The sequence below is a fragment of the Neovison vison genome, chromosome 3, assembly GCF_020171115.1.
Source record: "Neovison vison isolate M4711 chromosome 3, ASM_NN_V1, whole genome shotgun sequence".
Classification (NCBI taxonomy): Eukaryota; Metazoa; Chordata; class Mammalia; order Carnivora; family Mustelidae; genus Neogale; species Neogale vison.
This window is the reverse complement of record NC_058093.1, coordinates 83,685,971-83,697,070: the sequence shown is the minus strand read 5'-3', so window position 1 is coordinate 83,697,070 and position 11,100 is coordinate 83,685,971.

Below are 11,100 nucleotides of genomic sequence, written 5' to 3'. Positions count from 1 at the left end.
GAGCATGCCCTGAAGGCAGAAAATGGATACCTCTGTTAGGGAATTTCAAAGCTAATAAATACAGCAATATAAATACACCATTAAATTGCATTGTAACCAACAAACAGACATATGAATTATTGAGCCATACATAAACTTTATTTAGGACCTGACTGCCGAAAAGGCCAAAAGCAACCAGAAAGAGTCCAAATTAATTGAGCAAGTAATAGGATCCAGGAGGGTAAAAGGTTTAAAAATAGAAGAGCTGAAGCACTGAAGTACATTCTCAAGAGCAGAGGGCCACGTGGGGAGTGGGAGCTGGAGAGAAACAGTGGAAGAATCTAAGGATTATTCTGCTAAATGCACACCTGGTGGTTTAGATCCGAACATTGACGCCAGTTTGATTCTGAAGATGGACTATGCTTCCAGAAGTGCAGCTGCAGAAACAAAATGAGATTCTGTTTTTAAAACGTAATATATAGCACTACCTACGTACCTTTCTTCAAAGTCTACCGTGAGCTTTCCCCTTTCCCTTTCCCTTCCCCTTCCCCTGATGGAGAATCAGGGACCAGATTTACCCTCTCAACTTAAATAACCATAAGAAACAGACTAAATATATGAAACGGTAGTTTCTAAATACTGGATGACAGGAAGCCCTGGTCAATGATGTCCAAGTGAAGGAAAACAAAAAACAAACCAGGTGGGTTCCACCTGGATTGCTCATTTTTACTGATTTGAGAGGGTTTCTAGGCCATAAGGAAGAGAGGAACCCAAACAGAACGGAGCTAAGGTGGCTAGAATTCACAGCACACAGTAGCAGAGAGGGGATCGCTGCTCAGTCTCTCTGCCTGGGAGATCTACAGGTGGTTTCTCTGTGTTTTCCATGGACAGCTGGCCAGACCATGTGTGTGAGGAAATCACTGAGGTCAGAAAAAGACTACTGACAAGAAGCAATCCATGGGGCTCACACACATCTGAAAATTGTTCCATTTGTCCTCTGCCCCCACCGCCAGAGTAGAAAACCTTATGATACACTGAATAAACAGGGCATTGGGCGGAGCACTCATAAGGCTAGTGACTCAGTAGGGAGAAAAAATTACCCCTAAAGGTCACTCCAATTTACATGTATTTAGAACAAAGTATAAGCATATTTAAAAGGATCAGCTCCCAACAAGATAAAATCCACGGTAACTGGCATCCAATGAAAACTCACCAAGCATGCAAAGAAGCATAATGAGGAGAAAAACAATGAGTAGAAACAGATTCAGAAATGACACAGATAATGGGACAGTGGACAAAAATATTAAAACAGATACTATATTCTATATATCAAGGAAGAGCAGGGTCTCTCAGCACTGCTGACTGACTTTGGGAGCCAGGTACCTGTTTGTTGAGGGACCTGTCCTCTGCATTATGGGATATTTAGCAGCATCCCTGCTCATCCCCCGCTCGATTCCCAGTAGCATTCTCCAAGCCCTTCATGACAAGTGTCTTCAGACATTGTCATAAGTCTCCTCGAGGGCAAAATTAGCTCCGGTTGAAAACCATTAAGGTAGAGGAAGGCACAAGCAATTAAGGAGAGACATGTGTAACATCTACTTAAAATTTCTGTAGATGAAAAAATACAATAAGATGAACAATAAACTGGATAAAAAAAACAGTGGATTCGAGGAAAAAAACTTAGTAAACCTGAATCTAAAGCAATAGAAACTCTCCAAAATGAAACACAAAGAGAGTCTACCATGGAGTATAGTTATTTAACGTAGTAGCTGTTCCATGGGTGGAATTAGCCTATTGGTCACAGGGCTCTTGGGGTCAACCAGTCCCATGAAAAAGGATGGTAGCGTGAAAACAGCAGTAGTGACGGTAGGAAACGAACACAGCAACTACTCCCGCTGGTAGTAATGCAGCAGTATAAGGACTAGCTAGCATTGAGTTTTTTGTACCAGATACTTGGCTAAGTACTTTATATGCATTTTTTCATTTAATATTCACAGCAATCCTGAGAGGCAGGAAGTACCAGCCCTTTTTACAGGGTAGGAAGTTGAATTTCAAATACTTTAATAGTAAAGATCACAAGATCATATAACCACACAAGTACTAATGGTAAAGGAGGAATTTGAACCTAAATCAATTGTACTCTAGAGCCCTGTGCTTCTAACCACTGGGCTTCCTGATACAGAATGACTGATTGAAAGGAAGACATTTGAGAGAAAATTCAAAGAAGAATCAAAGTGGAATTTGATGACTGACTTGGACATAGAAGAAAGAAAATACTGCAAATGGAGAGTATATTATCCAAGAAATAGCAGAAGGGTCAAAAATATAAATAAAGTCAGATACCTCTACAGCCCATAGAGCGTTAGAGCTGGAGGGAATATGAAAGATAATCTCTTCCAGACACAGATGCACACATGTGCACACATGCACACACTCACACATGCACTTTTAAACAGCAAAATAAATACAGATCTGGAGACTTTGCTTTTCTTCCTTACATTTGTTGAGTGTTTTAAATGACTTGTTTAGTTTTCCAAGCTAGTTCGAGGCTATGCCAAGACTTAAACTCTAATGGTTGTGCTCTTTCTACTTCGACACCCTGTTTCTCCTGATAAATACATAAACATGCCTACCCCATGCCTAGCACATGGCAGATTCTTAATAAATATTATATTTTCTATTAATAACCACTTAAGCCATTCAAACGACTTGTGCATATAGACATAGTATTACGGCACGGGGGGGCAGATCCACTCTGAAACTGCCTCAGCTTTTTCTTCACGGAATAATCTTATTTACTATCAAATGATGTAGCCAAGTCACAGTGATGGGGGAAAGAACAGATGTTTTAAAGATTATTTCCCCTCACATAGTGTGTTCTCGAAACCCTTTCATGCTGGAATGCCTAACACCCGAGCAGAATGGGAACAGAACAACCATCTTCACATAGACAGCATTACCCGTGTTTACAATCCTTCACACAGGAGGGATCAGCTGATGAAGGCAGCCGTTCTGAATGCACAATTATAGGAGGATGACGAAAACCAGGTAAACTGTGCTCCGCAGGACCCTGTATTATTCAGACCCCATATCAGCACCCCCACCAAAATGCTGGCCTTAATTCCCGTATCCACATTCGCTGTGCCTAGTTAAAGATGGCTTTCTCTGCATGAGATCGCTGTCCTGAGCGACATGTGACATGATTTGCCTTTAAAGAGCCTCTCCATCGCCCTTGGCACCAACATTTCCTAATGTTTATGTTTTTGAGAGGAGAGTGTTGGTGATAAAGCTCTCGGTCACACAGAGGTGCCTTTTTGCTCTGGCAGTTCACAAGACATTCAGTTTTATTTAATGGCTTAACTGCTTCATAATTGCTCATATTCAGCTGCTCCTAAGCCTGAATGATCTCAGCTTTTAATATGCCTTGTCTAATTTTTAGCCACATCAATCTATACAAATAGCTCATCACTACTCTGAAATGCTAATGCTTGTCACATATTTCAATCGCCTCTATAAGACCTTGTTCCTGTGTTCATAAATCTTGTTAACATTCCAGGACCTTTATTTTCTTGTCCAATGATTCAAAGATTCAAAGATATATATAGATATATATAGATATATATATGGCTTATCTTCCCTAAGGAGTCAATACTTTTAAAATATGAAATGAAAAAAGATAAGTGACTTCTTTTTCACTAAATCTACATAACACTATTTGTAATTATTTGTAGCATTTTACACCTTCTGCCTCCTTTCCCTGGTTCTTCACATATTTTTCTTACCTCCTCTTTTTGTTTATAAACACCTTGGAATAAACCAAGGAGACAACAACTCAGGGAAGGGGAGCAGAGGCCACTTTTCAAGATGCTATCTGAGTAAGAGCTGAGAAGTAGGCATAGTTAGCCACAATGAGGACTGGTCCAGTACTCCCACTTTCTGTAGGAGAACAGCAAGCTAGCCATCAGTTACTACCCAATGGTGACCCATTTCATCAGAATACTATTTTATTCAAGAAATTAAGTAATTACATCATCAGAAAGGGGCAGGGCAATAACAAGAAAGCATTTCTTGTTTTTGAGTCTAAGGATTCCATTGTAAAATGCCCCACAACAGGGTACAATGGCTCTCGGTGGAGATCCACAAATGTTCTCTAAGTGGCTGATACTGTATTTCTATCTTATCTGATAAGTAGATGCTGATATATTAGTCTCTCCAACTAGATCGAGATCTCCTCCAAGGTAGAAGCTATTTCTTAAAAGTAACCTCTATATTTGTATGTCCTGTTTATGGTGTATTACCCCCACTAAAATATAAACTCGGAGAATCCAGAGACTCTGTGGGTCCTTTTCACAACAGCATACCAAGCCCTGGAATAGGATGCAAAGTAGGGACTCAGTGTGCTAAAGAAATGCGTGATACCAAGCTAGTACCACTGTAAGCATAAACTGTTTGCCAGTAAGACCATGTGGTCCTGGCTCTAAAGGGAGATTTTTATAACTGATTAAAATAGTGGGTGTCTGTTTTTAAAACCAATAAAGTGCCCCTGCAATAAATGACTGTTACAGTGATCCTATATTCCCTAGGCTACAAGTGGCAGCCCTGACCAGCACACCATCCCTATCCCTCTTCCAACTCCACACACCCCAGATCCCCAGGCTCAGGAAGAAAGCAAAACACCAATGGCCCAGGGAACACTCTCACAGCAGCTGATGCTCTTCTAGAGCCCTTCCAAAGCACCGCTCTTGCTTGTTGGAAGGGTAACCACTGGGCTCCATCTCTCAGCTCTCCTCTTCCTTACACCCTCTTCTAAAAGCTGAGAATACACAGGGTTTCTCTTTCTTTCCTCTAACTTAATAGCATACAGCGCCACAGATTGAACATTCAGTGTTTGTTTCAATCCCTACATGTAAATATCCATTTTCCTCAAAGCCAATGTCATTACCTTCAAGGACATAATCAACCACAGGACTAACTGTTTCAGGTGTATCTACCAGAATTCATCATTACCCAAGCACTATAAAATCATTCACAGGTCATGGTGTTCCCTGAGAGCCAAAAAATAAGGTACTTGACATAATTCTTAACTGCATTGACTGGACCTTCCACAAATGTTCCAATATAAGAATTGTTCTTTCTTCCTTCTGAAGTACTTATTACCCTTAATAACACCTGTTATGACTGAGGCCTTTAGCAAAAAGAATGTTAGCTTAAAATTGTATGTTGTTAGTTATAATTTGCCTGCTGGGAAAAATGTTGCCTAAGTAATAAATACATTTTATTAATAGAAAAGTAGGTCAGAATAAAAAAAAAAAGTTCACTCTCCAACTACCTTTCTTCTCTTTCCCCTAATTTGTGCTACTTTCCAAAAGCTGCAGGTGCTCCCAGGAATGACTGTAGCAGCTGGAGAGGTTTCTCCTTACAAGACTAGCCATAGGAAAAACACTTGGATCGGTCAAATTGGTCTCTTGTGTTCTGGCCTCCCTTTCTGCAACAATATACCTCCACTTAGCCTCTCCCCACTTTTGTAAATGTCATGTGGCATCATGATCCGTAAACTCGTTCGTGGTGGGGCACCTGGGTGGCTCAGTTGGGTAAGCGTCTGCCTTTGGCTCAGGCCATGATCTCTGGGTTCTGGGATGGAGCTTGGAGTCAGGTTTTTTGCTCAGCAGGTAGTCTATTTCTTCCTCTCCCTTTACCCTTCCTCCCTGCTAATAGCCACCCCCGCCCACCACCGCCCTTTCTCTTTCTCTGAAATTAATAAATAAAATCTTTAAAAAAATTCATCTGTGATAAAACATCAGAGGACTACCATGTCGCCTTGCTCAGGGGTATTTGTGTTTCAAAGAAGGTATAGAGAGGAAAGGGCAATATTTAAAACAAAGCAATGAGTTTCTAAAGGAATTTCAAGTCTTTTCCATTTACTAATAATATCCAACTCTGTGCAGATCTCAGAGATTCATGGTTTTTTTCATTTATTCAGTCAGTTGCTAAATATTTATTGAGAGCTTACTATGTGCCAGTCGTAAGCAAGTGCTAGAAATGCTCTACTAAGGCAGACCTAGTTACTGACCTCACAGAACTTAGAATATACAGTTCTCTAGATCTCGGTTCACAGCAGAACACTGAACGCTGATTCAGCATGTTAGCCAACACACTTCAAATACCCTTTATTTCTATGGAGACCCCAAACTCCTGAAAGTTTCCATCACAATTTTAGCTAAAAAGCATTACCTAGTTCTGATATCTGTCAAGTCTTTCATTTATTTCCAGCCTTTATGACTAAAAAGATGATCTTTCCAGAAGTATTCCAAAGCTTTTCTCTGAAACGCGTCAAGGTCAGCTTCAAATTTACAAACTGGGAAGACCCCTTGGTAGTTTCTACGTAAAACGATCCTTGAAGTAAAAGTAGCAGCTTTCTTCAAAAAGGAAAGTCATTCAGTACTTTAGAAAGTGAGACACCCCATGTTCCAGCAACCCATCACAGAAATGAGTGTGAGACCAACTGACCCAGGGCTTAAGAGAACCTGAGCAATAGCAACAATCTGGAAAAGGCAATCCATACCCATAAGCAAAAGAATAATTTCTCCAGATGTTTACACCCCTCCTCCATGCTGATTGTCAGCGTCTGTGCCTTGCCCCTGGATACACCCATTTTCATCATTTCTCTTTAATGGTCATATGATTCTTTCCATTTCTACTCACATCATGAAATATCTTTTTTCTATTTTGTTCAGCCTTGTCAAATTAAATGTGGATAGGGCATCTTGATCCCATCCTGCAGCAGATAGGGGAAAAGGGACAATTTTTGCCATTGAAACCCAAAGTTTGTCACCAAAATATGATGGAATTTATTAAAGAAGCCAGTGATAGGCAGAAGACTCATTCCTATATGATCTGAAAATTACCGGTAAAACTTTCAGTGGTGATACAGGAGCACCGTGGATGGCAATAGTGGTCAAAAGGGCAGTGAACCGAAGCTGTGGTGGTAGCAAAGGAAAAGGATGTCATTTTGGAGCAAACACCATTCGTAAATTTGGGGATGGCTGAATTAAATTAGTAGGCTGCAAAGAAACTTATTTCTGGAGACAATTTTCAGGGCTGCTCTAGCAGCCTTTGAAGACCAGGAATTAGAGATACTTTTAAAAACTGTTTGATCTATATATAGGGAAAAGAAGCTATATAAAGGAAAAGGAAGTAACATACTCGGCTGGTTCTATGTGAAGTAGAGCAAAGTCTTTTCTAGTAATTTTTTGCATGTGGAGCCATGCCATAGTTACTTTAAAATGACTAAGGTTAATCGTTGGAGCACCCAAACAATACTATAAGAATTCTGGTGGTTATAAGGAAATAGTTAATAGGACATTTTGGAAATAAATTTAGACAGGTGTACAAATCTTAATGATAACTTAAAAAAAAAGACAATGGTGGCAGAAATAAATGTAGATAATAATAGAGATTTTAAATTTTCCTCTGGATTTAAGCAAAAAAAAAAAAATCCACATCTAAATTTGACCTACAACTGTGGTCTTCACTTACCTATTTCAGGAGGGCATCATCCATCTTCTGTGTTAGGTTTTATGATTACTTAAAGTATATCATCTTTCTTCACTACCATCCCTAACTTCTTTCTTGCAAAGAGAGAGACAGGCCATTTTCATTACATGAAGGAAATTCCTCCTTGCCCCACCCCTTACATACATACACATGTCCTTTTCCTACAACAACCCTTCTCAGCCATGAAGAAGAGCTAGGCCTTGGGAATGGGACCTTTTGCACTACACGGACCACATGTGTCCTCAAGAATCACAGTCTAAGTGAGTAAGGGGCCAAGTAATTCATTTCATCAGAACAGGGTTGTTAATTCACAGTCCTTGACCATGATATTTTCCCATCTCCAAGATCCAAAACATTCTACTCTGTCTCCTCCATCAGGTAAATTCCAGCCCTATTTCAAGGTTTCATTCAAGTTCTACCTCATCCACACATCTTCCCTGACCCATCCAAACAATTTAAAGATTTTATTTATTTATTTGACAGACAGAGATCACAAGTAGGCAGAGAGGCAGGCGGAGAGAGAAAGAGGAGGAAGCAGGCTCCCTGCTGAGCAGAGATCCTGATTTGGGGCTCGATCCCAGGACCCTGGATCATGACCTGAGCCGAAGGCAGAGGCTTTAACCCACTGAGCCACCCAGGCGCCCCCCCACCCAAACAATTTAAACACTTTCTTCTCTCTGAGCCACATGGCTCTCACAGTAAGGACAACACTGTCAGTAACAGAATTTGAGACAAAACCAACCAGAGCGACTCTCCTCAACCACAGATTGTGCAGGGTTTGATAGTGTCTATCCAGTACCTCAGAGTACAACTTTATTTAGAAATAGGGTTTTCCAGATATAATTAGTTAAGATGAGATCATACTGGATTAGGATGGGCCCTATTCCAAAGACTGGTGTCACCGAGATAGGCACAGATACGCGGAGGGAAGACAGCACAAAAAAACAGAGTCAGAGTTACTCTGCCACAAGCAAGGAAAGCCAAGGACTGCCACCAACCATCAGAAGCTAGAAGAGGCAAGAACAGATTTTTCCAAAAACTATCTCATACTGGTCAGAGCGGCTAAAATTAATAACTCAGGAAACAACAGGTATAGGCAAGGACGCAATGAAAGGAGAACCTTCTTACACTGTTGGTGGGAATATAAACTGGTGCAGCCATTCTGGAAAACAGTATGGAGGTTCCTCAAAAAGTTAAAAATAGAGCTACCCTATGACCTAGCAATTGCACTATTAGGTATTTATCCAAAGGATACATAGTGATTCAAAGGGGCACATGCACCCCAATGTTTATAGCAGCAGTGTCCACAATAGCCAAAATGTGGAAAGAGCCCAGCTATCCATCAACAGAAGGACAGATAAAGAAGATGTGGTGTATATAGACAATGGAATATTACCTGATCTTCAAAAGAATGAAATCTTGCCATTTGCAACAACGTGGATGGAACTAGAGGGTATTATGCTAAATGAAATAAGTCAGCCATCAACCAGAGAAAGATAAAGATCACATGAGTTCACTCATATGTGGAATTTAAGAAAAAAACAGATGAATATAGGGTAAGGGAAGGAAAAGTAAGACAAAGACAAAGAGGAAGACAAACCATCAAAGACTCAACTCTAGGAAACAAACTGAACGCTGCTGGAGGAGAGATGAGTGAGCGGTGTGGGATAATAGGATAATAGGCATTAAGGAGGGCACTTGATGGAATGAGCACTGGGTGCTATATGCAACTGATGAATCACTAAATTCTACTTCTGAAACTAACAATACACTATATGTTAATTAAATTGAATTCAAGTTAAAAAAAAATGGATTTTTCCCTAGCCTTTGGAGAGAGCCTGGCCCTATTAACACTTTGATTTGAGACGCCTAAATCCAGAACTGCAATAGAATAAATTTCCATTGTTTTAAGCAACCCATTTTTTTGGTAACTTGTCATAGCAAATCTAGGAAACTAATACATAGACCATATCTTATACTTGTATTTTTTCAGATTTCACAGAGTATGAGGTTTATGGCTGGTAATCAGTAATCAATGCTTATTGACTAACAGGAAGACCCTTTATGATGATTGTAAAAGTCAGGGCAGCTGGCCTGTGCAGCCATAACTGAGAGCTGATCTTTAAGTGGAAACCATGGACCATCTCAAAATACTTGCAAAGCATGAGAGTCCTGCTAGTGGTTTCCCAGTCTCAAGGACAGACTCAAGTCCAAGGAGTGGAGAAGAGCAAGGGTTTTTATTAGGTTTCTTATTAGAGGAGGGGCATTACTACATCAAATATATTTTCTCTTCAGAAGCATTTTCTCTTATCTACATGCTATTTGTTTGACTCCTCTCATAAACAGGAACTATAGGGTTATAAGCAGAGGCAAAGATTCTCTTTAAGAATAATTTTGCTCCTACCCTTTGATATACTAATTTGATCATTAACTTCCACAAACTTATATAGTTTTCAAATTTTCCACATTTATTTGATCATGGATTACTTTGGGTTGGAGAGCATATCTAGGGAGTAGTATTTTGAGTTATGCATTTTGCAAAGCTCACCTAGTTAATAACTCTTGCCTCTTGTCCTGAGATTCTCTGGACTGAAAGCAACAGAAAAAAATGATTCGGAGTGCCTTTAACAATAAGAATTATTATTCATATTATATGTTCTTCATTAGGGGTCTGCAGGGATAGTTAATTCAGCAAAATAGAGTTGTCATCAGGCGCCATGAACTTTAGTCTCTCCTTTTGCCTTCTCCAGCATGTTGTGTGGTTCCCTTCATGACTGCAGCAGCACCAGCCATCACACCATATATGCCAACATCCTCTGGAAAAATCAAATATTCTTTTACCCCATGTGTCATTTTTAGTCAGAGAGGCAAATCTTTCCCAGAAGCCCCCTATCCAATTCCTCTTACATCTCATTGGTAAAAATTGTGCCACACTTCCATGCTTCCTCCAACCATTGGGAAGGGGAATTGGGCCATCACGATTGACTTAGAACACCCAGGATCATGATTCATTCTCTAGGACTAGGAAGGAAGCCCCCCAGGAAGAATGAGTCACATTCCCGTGACAGCATAGAGGAGGATGAAACAAAACCACGGTCCTGTTATTGTCGTAGAACTGTTGTCTGGCCCCTCAACAGCCATCCACCCCTTCTTCCATTACCAACAGAACCACCATTTTGTGCAGAACAATGACGTGTTCCACCCCCATCATTTGAATCATGATTAGTTAAGCCATTGCTAGCAATCCCATTAATTTTTGTCCAGTACTAGCTTCCTCAGACTTGTCCTGTGAGTGGTACAGGACATGGTTCTGGTCAATGAGATATGAGGGAGCATCTTTTGGGGCCTTTTAATATACCCATATAACTATATAGATCTATTTTTCTGTACATCTATTAATCTATCTACAGAGAAAGAGAGACAGAGACAGAGAGGGAATTACCTTAAGCCATTTCTTCTTCCACCTGCTCCAATCCTGACTCCTCCTTTCTGTCTTTGAACATGGCCTTGTTGCCAACCGTTATGACAGCCACCTTATGGCCCTAAGGTAACCAGCACAAGAGCCAA